The sequence below is a fragment of the Myotis daubentonii genome, chromosome 21 (genome assembly GCF_963259705.1).
Source record: "Myotis daubentonii chromosome 21, mMyoDau2.1, whole genome shotgun sequence".
NCBI lineage: Eukaryota > Metazoa > Chordata > Mammalia > Chiroptera > Vespertilionidae > Myotis > Myotis daubentonii.
Genome location: NC_081860.1, coordinates 5,210,272 through 5,228,860, shown reverse-complemented (window position 1 = coordinate 5,228,860; position 18,589 = coordinate 5,210,272). Strand labels below are relative to the sequence as shown.

Here is an 18,589-nt window from a genome sequence, read left to right as displayed (position 1 = left end):
GCTATATTATTTAGAAATTGAAAAAACAATGTATTTATTGTTGCTAGTGTTACAGATGTCTCCCATTTTCCCCTGTGCATATATTCTTTGGGGGATCTCTCCCAGTCCTCCCCAGGCCCCGCTCCTGGGAGATCTGCCAGTCTGTTCCAGTTAACCAGGCCTCTGGCCCCATCTTATCTTTCCCCAGGGCCACTTGCTGAACCACATCACCTTTATTCACTAGTGTCATTCGCCCGGATGCTAGCCCTTCCCTTTGCTTTTGAGAAAACTACATTACCCAGAAAGGAATGGGCCTATGTGGGCGGAGCTAACGGGTATTTTTGGTGTCAGTGCATCCCATTAGGGCGGGACTTGCACCTTCCTCCTCCTGGCGGGCATTTTGACCTCTTCAGTTCAAGGACTCACAGGTTTCAGCCCACTGGATGTGAGTAGGAGGAGGCATAGGAGGCAGCGTCCTTGCTGTGCGGGGTGTGTCTGAGGCTGGTTGAGCACCAACAGGCTGGGAGTGGGGCCTCCGTGCCTCCGGGACTCCTCTCTGCCCACAGCGTCCCCGCAGCCTGACCCCATTTAACCCCCAGCCTTGGGGACAGGCGCTTCTCAGGTCCTGCCGCTCAGGAAGCCACATCCAGAACAGTGAGTCTCTCCTGGGTGGCACAGGGTGTGATGCCACTTTTAAGGACACGGGGACGGGCTGAGGCAGGAGGATTAGGAAAACCCGGGCCTGTTTTGGGTCTAAAGGCAATAAAGAGATGGGGTGTAGGTTTTGCACGAGGAGGTTTACTTTCACTCTCAGAACACTGGGAGCATAGATGGTTGTGAAAAAAGGAGGGACATTTTGTGGGGTAAGATTCTAACTTTTCCTGACATTGCTCACAGAAAGGACAGACTAGAAGACAGAAGACAGGAAGGTGAAGTCCTGTCAATGGTGAGGTAACTGGCAAGAGTGAGTACTGAGGACTGAGCTCTGAGGTAACACAGGCATCTGGAGGGCACCTGGCCTGTGGGCTGGGCAAGGGCACTGAGCAGCCTGAGCCCATAGATCCTGGCGGTGTTTGCCAGGCTCTCAACAGACCATTTTCTTTACAGGAATTCCTACAAATGCAGAATGAGTTCGGTGTACTGGACGGTGAAGATAATTTCAGGGCTTCACACTCTTGTGGCCTCTGAGATAGTTGTGTCCTGGGGCTGTCCCGCTGCTCTTGTATCCCTTGGACCTGGGGACTGTGAACAGACACTAAGCCCAGACTCCTAAGGTCATGACTAGGGCTTCATGTAGTGGACCTTGTATTTAGCAACCAGTGTAATGAGTGGTAGGTCCTGCAGGGCATTGGTTACAGATTGTGCAAAGGCTTGTAGGGAAGAGTGAGCTGATTTAGGAACCAGCAGATACTTAAATATATATATATGTGTGTAAATTTTCGATATAGAAAGGAAAGGAGAGGGAGAGGGACAGAGAAACGCTGATAAGCAAGAAACAAGGATTGGTTACAGCCTGCACAATCCCTATTGTGGATGTAGCCTATAACCAAGACATATGACTTCACCAGCGCATGGGTCTATACCAGTGATGGCGAACCTTTTGAGCTCAGTGTGTCAGCATTTTGAAAAACCCAGCTTAACTCTGGTGCCATGTCACATATAGAAATTTTTTGGTATTTGCAACTATAGTAAATCAAAGGTTTATATTTTTGATATTTTATATATTTAAATGCCATTTAACAAAGAAAAATCAACCAAAAAAATGAGTTCGCGTGTTACCTCTTACACGCGTGTCATAGGTTCGCCATCACTGGTCTGTACTCAACCAAGTGAGACACAACAGCCAGGACTGTAGATCACTTGAATATAGGAGCCCTGGCCGGTTTCGCTCAGTGGATGGAACATCGGCCTGTGGACTGAAGGCTCCCAGGTTCAGTTGTGGTCAAGGACACATGCCCAGGTTGCAGGCTTGATCCCCAGTATAGAGCATGCAGGAGGCAGCCAATCAGTGATTCTCTCTCATCATTGATGTTTCTATCTCTCTCTCCTTCTCCCTCTCTGAAATCAATAAAAATATATTTTAAAAAATATATAGGAAATCATGGTCAGGTTGGTAACAGTAGTAGTAGCTCAGAGGGGACAGTGTGAGCCTGAGGTCTAGTTTCTTGCTGGGGCCACAGTGGAAGGTGGGTATCACGACACAGCAGAGAGATAGAAGTTGTCATGTAGAATGTGGGGGAGAGGTAATAATTTTGCAGTGGCCAGGGCCTTTAAAAGATGAGTGGACCTCATATTATTTAGAGGCTGAAGAGTTATTCCAACAAAGTGAGACTAGGGCTGGTACATATTAACTTCTCTAAACACTCACCAGGATTTTGTTGTGACCCTTGGTGTGGCCTGCTTTTGGTGAGTTGCAGACAGTCTTGTGGATTAGCTTAGAGGCTTCAGTGGTCATCTGTGAAACTCACTGGGCATGGTCCGAATGCCATCGGGTGTGGCAATGAGTTGTGGTTAAGTGAGAGATGTTCGCAAGCATTCTCTGGACAACAAATGCTGAGTTAACTCAGAGGCCAAGGAGAGCTCTGTGGGGGCTGGGGCTGAGGGAGTGCAGCTGTAAGCCACGTATGGAAAAGAGTGATGTGCACTTGAAGGGGGAATGTGAATTGATGTCCATAGCACCCTGACATTGACAAGAGTGAATGACGAGAGAGTCCATTTCTGGTGGGGTCTGGATGATTCAATACAGTGACTTTTAGGGTGATTGCCTGTAAAGAGGGGTGTTTTGGTGCTACATTCTAGGTACAGAGCTTAGGTGCCATTTAACAAACTACCTGCCTTTTGTTGTTGGGGGTGACACATAAATTGATAGGAATGAGATAGCCTACATCAGTATTACCCAGGCTTCAAAATCTCCACTGGAATGGGTAAGGGAGAAGGGTCAGGGGTAAAAGATTATGGATGTGGTGAACTATAATTTTGGAAAAAAGTGATTAGGAAACAATTTGTCCTCACCACAGCAAATTTGCATTACCTTTGAAGTTGTGCTTCTGAGAATGAAGCTGTGTGAGAGAAGAACTCTGTGCAACAGGTAGTGCAAAACCATGGCCTCAGTACCTTGGGATTGGTGTCAAGAGGGTGCAGTGTCATGCCATGTATTTGGCGTCTTTGAGAAAAAATATGAGGGGATTGCCTGACAAGACCAGTATCAAATCACTCACACTATCTTTATGGCCAGCATCTCTCTTTAACCTATGGTTTTGACACCCACTCTGTTGTTAAAAGTCAGTGTGGTGTACACAGGAGTCCATAGCTCAGGTGTCTTATCTGCCTTTATTATAGTGGGAAGACAAAATGTCAGTAGGAATATAAGAAGACAATGGCTTTCATGGGATGAAGGCCTGGTATTTTCTCTGATGTGTGGAGTGGACAGAGCAGATGGATGTGGAGGGTGGGGAGTATGACAGACTACGAATATTAGGAGTGAAGCTGATCTTGGGCTGTACTGTCCCCATTATGATGGGATATGAACTTTGAGGACGTGGCCATTGTCTTCTCTCAGGAGGAATGGGGGCTCCTTGATGAGGCTCAGAGACTTCTGTACTGTGATGTGATGCTGGAAGTGTTTGCACTTGTGTCATCTGTAGGTAAGACCTTGATGTTCTCCCAGTGTCCTGAGGTGATGACCTCTCTTCCTTTATTCCTCAGGCAAAGCTTTCTCTCTCCCACAGTGGGAACATGGCCTGTGCTAATTTTCCCCACTGCCTTGTCAAATGTGCTGTGGCTGCCAGGGATGAGTGCGGTGACCCGCACCTTGGAGAGGGTCTGAAGGGTAGAGGTGGCGTGGGATGAAATACAAGAGACCATGAGACGGGGTTGGGGGGACTGGCACAAGGCACCAGCAACTTTATTCTTTACACACACTGTTTTATAGCTAAGCTGTGACTGGTCATGCTTCATAGATCACTGCTAGGACTTGGCCCATTATAGGGAAGTAGCAGATTGTTACAGGCTGGGCAAGACTGGGCAAGCTTTGCCTAGATCCATCTATGTTTGACAGTTACCATGACAATCAGGTTATGTTTTAGTAACTGCACTTTTAGCCACCGAGGTTGTGCCTCGGTCAAGCCTTGTCTAATTCCACTTTGCTGCAAACTCTTTAAGCCTTAAACCTTTCCTGAGTTTCCACCTTAAAACCTTCCAGGATCGACATAGGGTAGAGTCCAGGGCTTTGCCATGTCCTCTGGTCAGCTTAGACTTTGCCAGCAGCATGACGGTCTCCAACATCTCCCCCTTCTTTGTTTTTTAGTCGAAGCTCATGGATGGAGGTCTGGATAGCTCGCAAGCTGGCTCCGAGGATTCGGATGCCGAGTGGCAAGAAACAAAGAATAATTAATATTACGCTAATTGTCATTGCAGCACTCCATAGCAGAGACAAACCATGAAAATGAGAAAACCACCCTTCGAGGGTGTCAAAGATTTGCTTGGCCACCTCTGAGGGTGGAAGCAAAGGAGATTTAGCATTAGATATAGCCATAATTTTCTCATGTAATTTTAAAGTTATATAATCAATTATTGTTACTAAGTGCCGTTATTAAAACATAAGTGAATTATCAACACTAATAAAAGAGAAAAATGGTAATTGGCGTACGACGATACACTTTTCATTGGCTAATCAGGGCTATATGCAAATTAACTGCCAACTAAGATTGGCAGTTAACTGCCAACTAAGATTGGCAGTTAACTGCCAACAAGATGGCGGTTAATTTGCATATGTAGGCACAATGCAGGGAGGTGAAAGGGAAAGCAGGAAGAAGCCCCCTGCCACTGACAGTGATTGGAAACCCAGGGGAGAGCTAAGAGCTGGGGGGCAGGGCAAAGGCGGCCCTGGGGCCACATTTGCCCTGCCCCCCAGCCATGATCGGAGAATCAGGTGCCTTTTCCGCCCTGGCCAGTGATAGCAGGAAGTAGGGTTGGAGCCAGCGATGGGAGCTGGGCACAGTCGAAGCTGGCAGTCCCAGGAGCTAGGGGTCCCTTGCCTGGGCCTAAAGCGGAGCCCACGATCGCGGGGCCGCTGCAGCTGTGGGTCCCCGCTGCCCAGGCCGGACACCTCAGCCAGAGGCATCCTGCAGGGGCAGGGGCGGAGCCCGCGCGATCGCGATGCCCCCCGGTGCCACTGCAGGTCCCCGCCCCCTGGGCCGGACGCCTAGGCCAGAGGCGTCAGGCCTGGGCAAGGGGCCGATCCTGCGATTGGAGGGTGATGGGGGTCAACGCCTGAGGGCTCCCAGTATGTGAGAGGGGGCAGGCTGGGCTGAGGGACACTCCCCCACACACACACCCAGTGCACGAATTTCGTGCACCGGGCCCCTAGTATAAAACTATAATTAATCAATAATATCCCGTTACTAAGGTATTCATTAATTAATTTTGCCCCATTTCCTAGTTGGAGGTCAGGTTGTGTAACCTACTATCTACTTGTTGGGCTGTAAGGATAGAGATCTTTTAAAGCAAATCCTGATGTTATAGCAGAAGAAATAATTACCATAGTAGACATAATAAAAGCTATTAAGGAATATACAGAGGAACAGTAGGTACATTCAAGGTGATGGTCTGGTTAAACAATGCTTGAAAATGAGAGTCCCCCAAATGTCCATTAGGCCTCACCCAAGTCCCTTGAGTATAGTCCAAGTTGTTGGTAGTTAAAGGAGGATCAGGATTAGTCCAAGTCTGCGGAGTGAAGTTTGGTGGATCAATTATGAGTCTAGTGAACCTCAGCCAAAGTCACTGGCAAAACTCCAGTTAAGGCAATCAAAGCCAAAATCAATCCCTAGGAAGAGTTCCGAGTGAATGCTTTGAGCTTCGGCATCCAGCCTCTTCAAAGAGACCTAGGTGAGGAGGGGCCATCTCCGTCTGAAGGGTCTGCCAAGGACACCTCCACTGGAGCGTGTTCTGCCTCTTCCTCAGAGCTCCGATTGCAAACTCGGTCACTGGGGTCTGCATCTGGAACTTAAGCACAAGTATACCCTCTTCCCCAAGTTAGCAACTCCATACTGTTAGGATCTTTCTATTTTACTAAGGCAGCCCGATGGGCTCCCATGGTCTATTGTCGATCTGCAGCAGACAAACCCTGCGCGTCCAGATTTAAAAAATTTAAAGTAAATAGTGAATGTTGTAATATTTGGTGAGGAGAGTACGGACCCCCTAACTCCCCCTTCTTTTTGATTTTTTAGGGAACGATGTGCCCTTTTAACTATGCTTTGTTCTTGGGGATTCTAGTAATATGAGTGAAGAATTTATTTTACTAGGATTTAATTGCTTATAAAGATACTGGCTTTTTATGGTAGGTATCTTTATTAATAAAGTTAGTAAATTTAGTAAAGTTTTATGTCTGATTTACGAGGTGTAAATACTGCCTATCTCTAGCCTAATTTAAAATGTAGTAGCAAGGAGCTTTTGTTATTTTAAATTATATCTTAAAATTTATTGCTATATTTTAAGAAATTTTAAATGAAATAACTTGTTTTGCCCTTTCTTAGAGGCAAAAACTTAAAATATATATATTTATTAATTTTTTATTTAATAAAGCTTTTTATGTGATTTTAAGTATATTAAATTGGCTTTATTAAAAAATTCTTTAAGAGAATAGACTTTTGAAAACATTTCAGGGCCCATGAAATGTCCCAAAGTCATTTCTTGGTTATAGTTTTGAAATTTAACTTGAAAGATTATTAAATATATATGTGTATATATGATTTAAAGATTATATATTTTTATAATTATTAAGAGATATTAATTATTACATTTGGCTTACTGGCCTGTACTATTTGATTAATTTCTTTTTAATAGTTCTCTTTTTTTTCTTATAATTCCTTATTCTTAGAAACTTTACTCCTTTACAGCTAGTATTTCTCAGATTATTAAGAGCAGGTGCTTCCTTCCTTATGCAATTTTTAATATTTCTCTTCTTCTTTTCTGGCTTAAGAGATGGTTGATTATGGTCATGCCTGGGATTTAAACAATCCCGTATTAAATTCCATAAGAAAAATGCATTAACCGGTGTTTGAGTGGGAGTTGCAGAATGAAAATCACGTAATCTTTGTCTGACCTTCTGCCAAACTCCTATATTTACCATCCCTCTCTCAGGGAACGACGGGCAGACTTCCTGCACAAAATCTAAAAAACGCTCTAGCTGTGAAGTTGTTACACAAGCCCCTCTTGCCTGCAGCATGTTCTTTAACATCTGCGCATACAGAGAGCACTCATTGGTCTCTAATTGCCCCATTTTTACTCCCAATTAATTAGAACCAAATTTCCCCAGGAAAACTCACTTAACACTGAGACTTCTGACTTCGCCGGCAACTCTGGGGTCCTCACGAAGCCCACCTTCAAGTCCCAGTTCAGGCGCCAATCTGCGGTGACCTGCACCTTGGAGAGGGTCCGACGGGTAGAGGTGGCATGGGATGAAATACAAGAGACCATGAGACGGGGTTGGGAGGACTGGCACAAGGCACCAGCAACTTTATTCTTTACACACACTGTTTTATAGCTAAGCTGTGACTGGTCATGCTTCATAGATCACTGCTAGGACTTGGCCCATTATAGGGAAGTAGCAGATTGTTACAGGCTGGGCAAGACTGGGCAAGCTTTGCCTAGATCCATCTATGTTTGACAGTTACTATGACAATCAGGTTATGTTTTAGTAACTGCACTTTTAGCCACCGAGGTCGTGCCTCGGTCAAGCCTTGTCTAATTCCACTTTGCTGCAAACTCTTTAAGCCTTAAACCTTTCCTGAGTTTCCACCTTAAAACCTTCCAGGATCGACATAGGGTAGAGTCCAGGGCTTTGCCATGTCCTCTGGTCAGCTTAGACTTTGCCAGCAGCATGACGGTCCCCAACAGATGAGCTGGATGGAGAGCCCTGAACAAAGGACTCCATGAACATCCCTAACACCTGTTACCTCAAAAAGTAGAGGAAACAGAGAGTCAGGAGTCTTGCAGTGACCTTCATAGGTCCCAGCTTGCACTTTCTCTTCATGGGAGGCTGACAGTGTCCATATGCATGGCTTCAACTTCTGTACTCTTTCTCTGGGTAACGGTTCTTTGTGGCAACCTGGGTCATGTTATGGTCTTCACTTACATGAACTATGGCTGTTCTTTTAAGGCTTTCATTCAATTGTTTGTAATATTCTCTTTCCTGAATACTATAGCAATCTGTGTAGCTCTGGCCCAGTGATGACTGCTCACCTCTTCATCCCCTGTTTCTCTGCACTGGTGCCTCTGCAGTCATCTGCAACATTGACGTGCACACGTGTTATGTGATGCACATATGTGGTAATTAGTCCTCGAAACCAGCTACTCCTTTCTTGAATTTTACTTGGAGTAAGACGGAACCAACCTCTTGCTCAGCTTGCCCCCTTCCCCAGTCAATAAGCCCTGCTGAATGCTGTTAGTTGAAGGATTAGCCGGAGCTCCATATTCTAATCCATGTGGTGCTTGCCATTTTTGTGTCATATTTCTGGCGAGGCCTTTCTGTTTTGTGATCTTCATTAGCCCAGAAAGTTACAAGAGCCTCTTATTAATCCTTCCTGCACATCTCTTATTTTCAGACAATTGCATGTACCAACTGTGATATTTAACACACCTTTGCAATTGGAATTCCCCCTGTCTCCACATTCAACATTCATTTCCTCACCTTTTCTCACTTTTCAGGTTGTTGGCATAACATGGGTGATAAGGAGGCCTGTTCTGGTCAAAGTGTATCTATATAAGGAGAGTCACAGGTCAGGGCTTCTAAGACAGCTCCAGCCACCCAGAAGACCCTTCTATGTAAGCGGTGTTTCTCTGTGTTACAACATATTTAGCACCTGACTGAGTCACATGCAGAATACTTTGAGCAGAAAGCCATCTGTAGTGACACATGTGTTGGAGACGTCAGTTTCACTGCAAACCCTCACCAGCAACGGAGGAATGAATGTGGAGAGGAGCCCTGGAAACAAGCTATGGACAGGGCCTCCTTTGTGAACAGGTGCAGCTTCTACTTACCTTCGGTGCCTTCAACCAACAGGAAGGTTGGAGAATACTTTCAATAGAACTCAGAGATTCCCCAACACCAGGCCACTCTCAACCCTTAGGAACTACACTGTGGCAGTGGGATTTCCCAGGAATTTCTTTTTTTTTTTTTAATTAAATCTTTGTTTTTCAGATTATTACATTAGTTACTCTTTTTTCCCACCATAACTCCCCTCCACCCAGTTCCCACCCCACCCTCCGCCCTCACTCCCTACCCAATGTCCTCATCCATAGGTGCACGCTTATTGTCCAATCTCTTCCCTCACCCCACACCCCTTCTCCCCACCCCAAGAATAGTAAATTCCCTTTCTATGTCCCTGATTCTATTACAATTGCCAGTTCATACTGTTCATCAAATTATTTATTCCCTTGATTTTTAGATTCATTTGTTAATAGATGTGTATTTGTTGTTCATAATTTGTATCTTTTTTTTAATTAAATCTTTATTGTTCAGATTATTACATTTGTTCCTCTTTCCCCCCCCCCCATAACTCCCCTCCTCCCAGTTCCCGCCCCACCCTCCGCCCTCACTCCCCACCCACTGTCCTCATCCATAGGTGCACGATTTTTGTCCAGTCTCTTCCCGCATCTCCCACACCCCTTTCCCCCCCAAGAATAGTCAGTCAATTCCCTTTCTATGTCCCTGATTCTATTATAATCCCCAGTTCATTCTGTTCATCAGATTATTTATTCACTTGATTCTTAGATTCACTTGTTGATAGATGCATATTTGTTGTTCATAATTTGTATCTTTACCTTTTTCTTCCTCTTCCTCTTCTTAAAGGATACCTTTCAGCATTTCATATAATCCTGGTTTGGTGGTGATGAACTCCTTTAGCTTTTCCTTATCTGTGAAGCTCTTTATCTGACCTTCAATTCTGAATGATAGCTTTGCTGGATAAAGTAATCTTGGTTGTAGGTTCTTGGCATTCATCACTTTGAATATTTCTTGCCATTCCCTTCTGGCCTGCAAAGTTTCTGTTGAGAAATCAGATGACAGTCGTATGGGTATTCTCTTGTAGGTAACTGAGTTTCTTTCTCTTGCTGTTTTTAAGATTCTCTCTTTGTCTTTTGCTCTTGGCATTTTAATTATGATGTGTCTTGGTGTGGTCCTCTTTGGATTCCTTTTGTTTGGGGTTCTCTGTGCTTCTTGGACCTGTAAGTCCATTTCTTTCACCAGGTGGGGGAAGTTTTCTGTCATTATTTCTTCAAATAGGTTTTCAATATCTTGCTCTCTCTCATCTTCTGGCACCCCTATAATTCTGATGTTGGTACGCTTGAAGCTGTCCCAGAGGCTCCTTACACTATCCTCGCATTTTTGGATTCTTTTTTCATTTTGCTTTTCCGGTTGGGTGTTTTTTGCTTCCTCGCATTTCAAATCATTGACTTGATTCTTGCGCTCCTCTGGTCTGCTGTGAGTCTGTATAATATTCGTTATTTCAGTCCATGTATGCTTAATTTCTAGTTGGTTCCCCAATATAACATTGAGGGTCTCATTAGTTTTCTTGTAGATCTCATTAAGTTTATCGGCGGCTTCTAAACAGTTCTTGAGAGACCTTAAAAGTGTGTTTCTGAACTCTATATCTTCCATTGACAATTTTGTCCTGTTTCTTTGTCTCCGCATTTTGTTATGCTTCCTTGGTGCACCCCCTAGTGGTCTTTGTTCACAGTCTTATAGTTAAACCTTGATTATTGTAGCTAATACCAGGGAGGGTTTGACCTCCAGGCCAAGTGGCTATGAGAATCAGCTGTGTCAGCAGTGAGAGAACTTCTGTCCTCTAGGGAGGTGCTAATCTAGCCTTTGCCTGAGGCTATCCGGCAAATGCCTCTGTGCAGGGCTTGGGCGGGGCGGGTTGCACAGGATCAACAGGGTGGGCCGGAGAGAGCAGTTATGGCGGCTCTCAGTCCTGTCCCCAGGGGCTCTGCCTCTCTGAGTCCCAGCACCCGCTGCAAAGCTCGGAGAGAAAGCTGCACTCGCTCTGACCGAAGCCAGACAGTCCCGCTTCTCCCGTTTGAGTCTGGGTCCTTAAAGACTCGCCTGTATCTGGAGCTCAGAGTCTGCGACTCCCTCCCAATTGAAAACAACAACCGCGCCCTCCGCCGCCAGCCCGCTCCGCGCACTCCGCACCTCAGAATTTGACTTCAGCACTGCGCCTCCTCTGAGTGTCCGTATGCGTTTCTCTTTCCTCCTAGTTGTAGGACTTCTACTTAGCCAGCATTCCTGTGGTTCTGGGTGATGTCCGTTCCATCTTTTAGTTTCACTTTTGAAGTAGTTGTTCGAGGGCAGCAATCTCCGGCGTTAACCTATGCCGCCATCTTGGTTCTTTTCTGTTGTTCATAATTTGTATCTTTACCTTTTTCTTCTTCTTCCTCTTCTTAAAGGATACCTTTCAGCATTTCATATATTACTGGTTTGGTTGTGATGAACTCCTTTAGCTTTTTCTTATCTGTGAAGATCTTTATCTGGCCTTCACTGCTGAATTATAGTTTTGCTGGATAAAGTAGTCTTGGTTGTAGGTTCTTGGTATTCATCACTTTGAATATTTCTTGCCACTCCCTTCTGCCCTGCAAAGTTTCTGTTGAGAAATCAGCTGACAGTCGTATGGGTACTCCCTTGTAGGTAACTGGTTTTCTTTCTCTTGCTGCTTTTAGGATTCTCTCTTTGTCTTTTGCTCTTGGCATTTTAATTATGATGTGTCTTGGTGTGGTCCTCTTTGGATTCTTTTTGTTTGGGGTTCTCTGTGCTTCCTGGACTTGTAAGTCTATTTCTTTGACCAGGTAGGGGAAATTTTCTGTCATTATTTCTTCAAATAGGTGTTCAATATCTTGCTCTCTCTCTTCTTCTGGCACCCCTATAATTCGGATGTTGGTACGCTTGAAGCTGTCCCAGAGGCTCCTTGCACTATCTTCGTATTTTTGGATTCTTTTTTCATTTTGCTTTTCCGGTTGGGTGTTTTTTGTTTCTTCGTATTTCAAATCATTGACTTGATTCTTGCGATCCTCTGGTCTGTTGTTGGGAGTCTGTATAATGTTCTTTATTTCAGTCAGTGTATGCTTAATTTCTAGTTGGTCCTTTATCACAACATCGAGGGTCTCATTAGATTTCTTGAGGATCTCATTACATTTATCGGCGGTCTCACCAGTCTTCTTGAAGATCTCACTACATTTATCGGCGGTCTCACCAGTCTTTTCGAGGGCCTTATTAAGTTTATCGGCGGCTTTTAGACAGTTCTTTAAAGACCTTAAAAGTGTGGTTTTGAACTCTATATCCAGTAGTTTGCTTTCCTCCAATTCTGTCGTTTGTGTCCTGTTTCTTTGTCTCGGCATTTTTTATGCTTTGCCGTGTCTATAGAGTTCCTTTCTGTGCTAAGTGTCCCAATTACCTGAGGTAGACACTCTTGGTGCACCCCCTTGTGGGCTTTGTGCACAGTCTTGTTGTAATTAAGCCTTGATTGTTGTAGTTATCACTGTGAGGAATTGACCTCCAGGCCAATTGGCTGTGAGAATCAGCTGTGTCTGCAGTGAGAGAACTTCTGTGCTGGAGACACCCCTCTGGGGCTAGATTTGCTTCAATGGGGCTTTGGTGCTCACTGAGTCTTCCCCTTGAGTGTGTCTTTTACGATTCCACAGAGCTGAAAACTGGATGGTCCCACTCTGACCTCTGGGCTTCCTGGCTCCTGGATCTCTAGGGAGGTGCTAATCTAACCTTTGCCTGAGGCTATCCAGCAAAAGTCTCCCTGCAGGGCTTGGGCGGGGTGGGTCCCACGGGATCAACAGGGCAGGGTTAGCAATTATGGCTGCTCTCAGTCTTGCCCTCAGAGGCTCTGCTTCTCAGTGTCCCAGGAATTGCTGCAAGCCCCACGGAGAGAAAGTTGCCCTAGGGTTCTGAGCGATGCCAGACAGTCCCACTTCTCCCGTTTAAGTCTGGGTCCTTAGAGACTCTCCCGGAGCTGGAGCTCAGAGTCTGAGACTCCCTCCCAATTGAAAACAACAACCACGCCCTCAGCCGCCAGCCCGCTCCGCATGCCCTCCACACCTTAGTATTTTACTTCAGCAATGCACCTCCTCTGAGTCTCGGTATGTTTTACTCTTTCCTCCTAGTTGTAGAACTTACACTCAGCCAGCCTTCCTGTGGTTCTGGATGATGTCCGTTCTGTCTTTTAGTTGTATTTGTGAAGTGGTTGTTCGAGGCAGCAAACTCCGGTGTTTACCTATGCCGCCATCTTGGTTTCTCTCCCAGGAATTTCTTGATGGAAAAAGTCTTCATCAGGGGGGTGAATGTGAAAACGCTGGCAGCAACGACCTGAAAGTTGTTCAGATTCAGGGTGTCTGTTCTGGAGAACTTCTTTATGGGTGTAACAAATGTAAGAAGGTTTTTAGACGAATCTTTAACCTCATTGGACATAAGAGAGTTCACACTCGTGAAAAGCTGTATGAGTGTAGAGAATGTGGGATGTCCTTTAGTCAAAGGAGTCACCTCACTGGACATCTCAGAGTTCACACTGGAGAGAAGCCATATGAGTGTACTGAATGTGGGAAGTCTTTTAGCCAAAAATCTAACCTTATTAAACACCTGAGAGTTCACAGTGGTGACAAGCCATATGAGTGTTATGATTGTGGGAAGTTCTTCAGTGATAAGTCTTACCTTGAAGAACACCACAGAGTTCACAGTGGAGAAAAGCCATATGAATGTAGAGAATGTGGGATGTCCTTTCGGCAAAGGGCTCATCTCACTGCACACCTTAGAGTTCACACTGGAGAGAAGCCATATGAGTGTACTGAATGTGCGAAGTCTTTTAGCCAAAAATCTAACCTTATTAAACACCTGAGAGTTCACAGTGGTGACAAGCCATATGAGTGTTATGACTGTGGGAAGTTCTTTAGTGATAAGTCTTACCTTGAAGAACACCACAGAGTTCACAGTGGAGAAAAGCCATATGAATGTAGAGAATGTGGGATGTCCTTTCGGCAAAGGGCTCACCTCACTGTACATCTGAGAGTTCACACTGGAGAGAAGCCATATGAGTGTACTGAATGTGGGAAACTTTTAGCCAAAAATCTAACCTTATTAAACACCTGAAAGTTCACACTGGAGAGATGTGTTAAATGTGCAGGGAATATTTTTATTTTTCTCACTTAGAATAACAACACTGAAGGCAACTCTTTGGGACCTATTTCCCTAAATTTAAACCCCTTTTAATGGAACATACACTCTGTTAGATTCCTCATAAGTTTCAGGTACAAGTGCGGCTTGAAGGCGCTGTATTGCACTTGCTAACATGCCCAGATCTAACACCCGATTGATGTCACAGTGAGCATGTGTGGCTGAAGAGATTTCACCTCTACCACCTGGCTGACCTGAAGAGTGTGCATCAGTCACAAACCCTGTGTGCTCAGGGGAAATGTATTCTGTGTTCTCACTTGTGCTTGGGAAAATTCAGATTACTCCGAGCTCTTGACAGGATCTTCATTCCTTTCTCTCTGACTAGGGAATGCATGTGACCCAGGGTTTGTCCAGACTACATATCCTAAGCTAAGGAGTGCTACCACTTTCAGGGACATTGTGGGTCTCACATTATGCTTTTATGAATTGTTTTACTTTATAATTCACCAACCTGAAAATTGCTTAGTGTCCTCTAATTCTGGTTTATGATATTTAGTAAAGATGATTTTTCTTTCGTAGCTTTAATTTTTTAAAAAATGTCACTCTGGATGATTTGATACGAATATTGTGATCTATCATCACAGATATGGTGGGGTCCCAAACTGTCTGTTCTTTGGAAAGCGTATAATAATGTCAGAAAAATCACTCTGTCCAATATTGGCTTATATTATACCTTTGACCAAGGCAATGAAAGAAAGTTTGCGTAACTTTGTGGTTCTAATTTGCAGCCTGGTGCCTCTAATGTTGGTGAGGTCAGTGGTCCCTCAGAAAAGGAGTCCTTTTTTGTGCTTCTATAATTTTTCTAACATTATCCTCTGAGGAGTTTTAGGTTCTAATTCACCAACCTACAAACTGCTTGCTGTCCTCTGTTCAGGTTTATGATCTTTTAGTAAAGGTGTTTTTTTGCTTTTGTACCTTTAATTTTGTGGGTTATATTCACTGCATGGGATGATTTGAAAGGATAGTTGTGATCTGTCACACGCAGAGGGGAACAGATATGGTGGGGTCCCAAACTTTCTGAGCTTTGGAAGGCACATAATAATGGCAAGAAATCACTATTTGTCCAATATTGGTATATTTTGTATTGCTGACCAAGTCCTTTAACGAAAATCTGCATGAGTTTTTGGTTCTAATTTTTTAGCCTGGTGCCTGTATTATTGGTGAGGTCAATGATCACCCAGAAGAAGAGTCCTTTGTTGTGCTTCTGTGAACAATATGAATTATATTCTCCGTTCACAGTATGTCTTAAATACTGCGAAAGAGCCCTGTGCCATGATGTGTGAAATTTCTTAGGCTGGTTTCATTTGTTGTAGCACTGTGACGTGCAAGTAATATTGGGACAAACACTGTTTTCATAGTGAGTGGAAGGGACGGCAGTATATTGGATGAAAATTGCCTCTTCTGAACATTATCCACAAATGACACAGTCCTGAAGCTTGTTTGTTCTTTGTGTAGCTGAAGTGATTGGTTGTGAAAAGAATCTCATGGCCGAAACCGGTTTGGCTCAGTGGATAGAACGTCGGCCTGCGGACTGAAAGGTCCCAGGTTCGATTCCGGTCAAGGGCATGTACCTGGGTTGCGGGCATATCCCCAGTAGGAGATGTGCAGGAGGCAGCTGATCGATGTTTCTCTCTCATTGATGTTTCTAACTCTCTATCTCTCTCCCTTCCTCTCTGTAAAAAATCAATAAAATATATTTTTAAAAAAAAGAAAAGAAAAGAATCTCATGGTTTTGGGGATTTCCTGGGTCCCTCGATGGCAGCGGTTCTCAACCTGTGGGTTGCGACCCCTTTAGGGGTCGAGCGACCCTTTCATAGGGGTTGCCTAAATACATCCCGCATATCAGATATTTACATTATGATTCATAACAGTAGAAAAATTACAGTTATAAAGTAGCAACAAAAATAATTTTATGGTTGGGTGTCACCACAACATGAGGAACTGTATTAAAGGGTCGCAGCATTAGGAAGGTTGACAACCACTGCTGTGTGGTGTTCACCTCAAGGTTATCACAACAGGCAAGAACTCAAAGCTAGAGGAAGGATAATCGTATGATTAGTCCCAGATTATGTGTTTTTGACAATTCAGCATTCCTGATCATTCTGATGGCAGTAGTCTTCACTTTTTGACAATATTTGCTGCCACTGAGGCAACAATGATTCTCTCAGGAAATGAGAGAGATGGTCATGTCTATATAGAGTTGCCATTTTAATTTTCTAACAACAGAGGGATATCTATGTTTTTATGTGGAACCACATTTTAATGCTTTACTTAGGTATATGTATAACTGACATGCAATGAAAAGCACTTTTCTAATGTGCACTATTTGGTGAGGTTGAACATATGGATAAAGCTCAGAAATCATCACATGTAAAATATGCTTCTCTGTTACCTGTACCCATGGTGGGGCAAAAGTATGCTTATAGTTGTGAGTATGCAAAACACAGAATTTGTTTTCTTATTTTAAATAACTATCTATTTATATAAAAGGCTAATATGCAAAGTGTCCCCTTGGGAGTTTGAACGGGAGACCAGGAGTTCGATCGCTTGCTATGATGGGCACTGACCACCAGGAGGCAGCATGGAATGAAGGAAGGCCCTGGCCAGCAGCTGGAAGCTGAGAAAGGAAGGCTCTAGCCAGCAACCAGCAGCCAGGGAAGGAAGGCCCCGATCAGCCCTGATTGCCGGCCAGGCCTAGGCACCCTACCTGGTCAGGAATTTCGTGCACCGGGCCTCTAGTTTTATATATTTAAAATTTTATTTTTACTGATTTTTAGAGAGAAGATTCAGAAGGAGGGAAACATCAATCTTCTGCCTCCTGCATGCCCACTACTGCAGACCCAGGCACACATGTGACCTGATCTGGAATCAAACCAATGACCTTTCAGTGAACGTGATGATGCTCAAAAAAATAAGAAACAGTAGCCATGGAGACTTTATACTTTTATTATTATTTATTAACTGTTGTATTATTTTCAATACCAACAACTATAAACCTACCTTTGCACACCCTGTATTTACCTCTTGCCCTTTTATAATCTTTCGGATTCTCCAGTTCTCCATGCAGCCATTGATTTACCTCCTTTTACAATAGATTAGTTCATATTTTCCATAATTTTATAGGCACTATAAGGTGTATAATTTTTAACAAACACTGGCTTCCTTCATGCTACACAGGTATTTTTAGATTCAACAGTAATGTTTAGGTAAATAGCTAATTTTAATTTTTATTGCTAATAATGTTGTATTCTATGGATAACCACTTTATCCATTGATCTGTATATGGTTTCAGTTATTTCCACATTTGGGGTTTTATAAATAAAACTGGGAATATTGCATTCAGTTCTTCCTACAGGTGTATGTTTTATTTATCTAACTGTTGCAGTGTCAGTGAATGTGTTACATTTTAAGATATGCAGATCTGTGATCTAAAATGGTCATTCTCTTTGCCTTCCTACCCACCCACAGTAATGAAAATTCCAGCTTTTATATTACCCTGCCAGCACATATGACGGTATTTTTTAAAATAGTAGGCCAGTAAATGAGTATACTATTAACTTGTTTTTGTTTTGATAACATTTCCCTAAGAATCTTTGATGGTGAGCATTTTTTCTTGCTTTAATTTACACTGTCTTTATCTCCTTTGCTAAAATGTCTGCTCAGGATCTTTTGCCTATTTTTTAAGTTAATTTATTATTCTTACCAATAGGAGGACAGTGCAGCATCTAAGACAGTGATGGCGAACCTTTTGAGCTCGACATGTCAGCATTTTGAAAAACCCTAACTTAACGCTGGTGCCGTGTCACATATAGAAATTTTTTGATATTTGCAACCATAGTAAAACAAAGACTTATATTTTTGATATTTATTTTATATATTTAAATGCCACTTAACAAAGAAAAATCAACCAAAAAAATGAGTTCACGTGTCACCTCTGACACGCGCGTCATAGGTTCACCATCACTGATCTAAGACATGTGTTTGAGTTTCTCTCCTTCCTCAATGACTCAAGTGACTTCTTTGACATATGGAAGCATTAGTTTTCAATTCTAGAAAGAAAATTGTTTTTCTCAATTTTTATCCTATGGACAATTTATAGCCACTTGTAACATACACTTATAAGTTTAATCTGCATTGTTAACATTCCCCACCAGTATTATTTAAGTCTAAGCATTTAGTAATACATTAAGTGAAGTCTAGGTTTGTAGTATTTGTCAATTTCCCTGGTGTAAATACTTTCATCATCACCAGGTTCAAACTGCCAGAACAATGGCATTGGACATGGACATGATAAGATATTTCAGTAGTACATCGTTATATTTTATTTTCAACATACTAATAAAGTAGCAATATATGTGCTCAAGAAAATGCTATATAATA

General features: G+C 43.4%; 1 protein-coding gene across 1 annotated transcript in view; it reads left to right on the top strand.

Annotated features, from left to right (window-relative positions):
* The first annotated feature begins 572 nt into the window (after positions 1-572).
* The window catches only part of LOC132222877 (zinc finger protein 883-like), a 105,621-nt gene continuing 87,604 nt past the window's right edge, over positions 573-18,589 (top strand). Inside the window, exon 1 of the mRNA XM_059678215.1 lies at positions 573-633. The gene's annotated coding sequence lies outside the window, so the exon portion shown is untranslated. The remainder of the gene's footprint in view (positions 634-18,589) is intronic.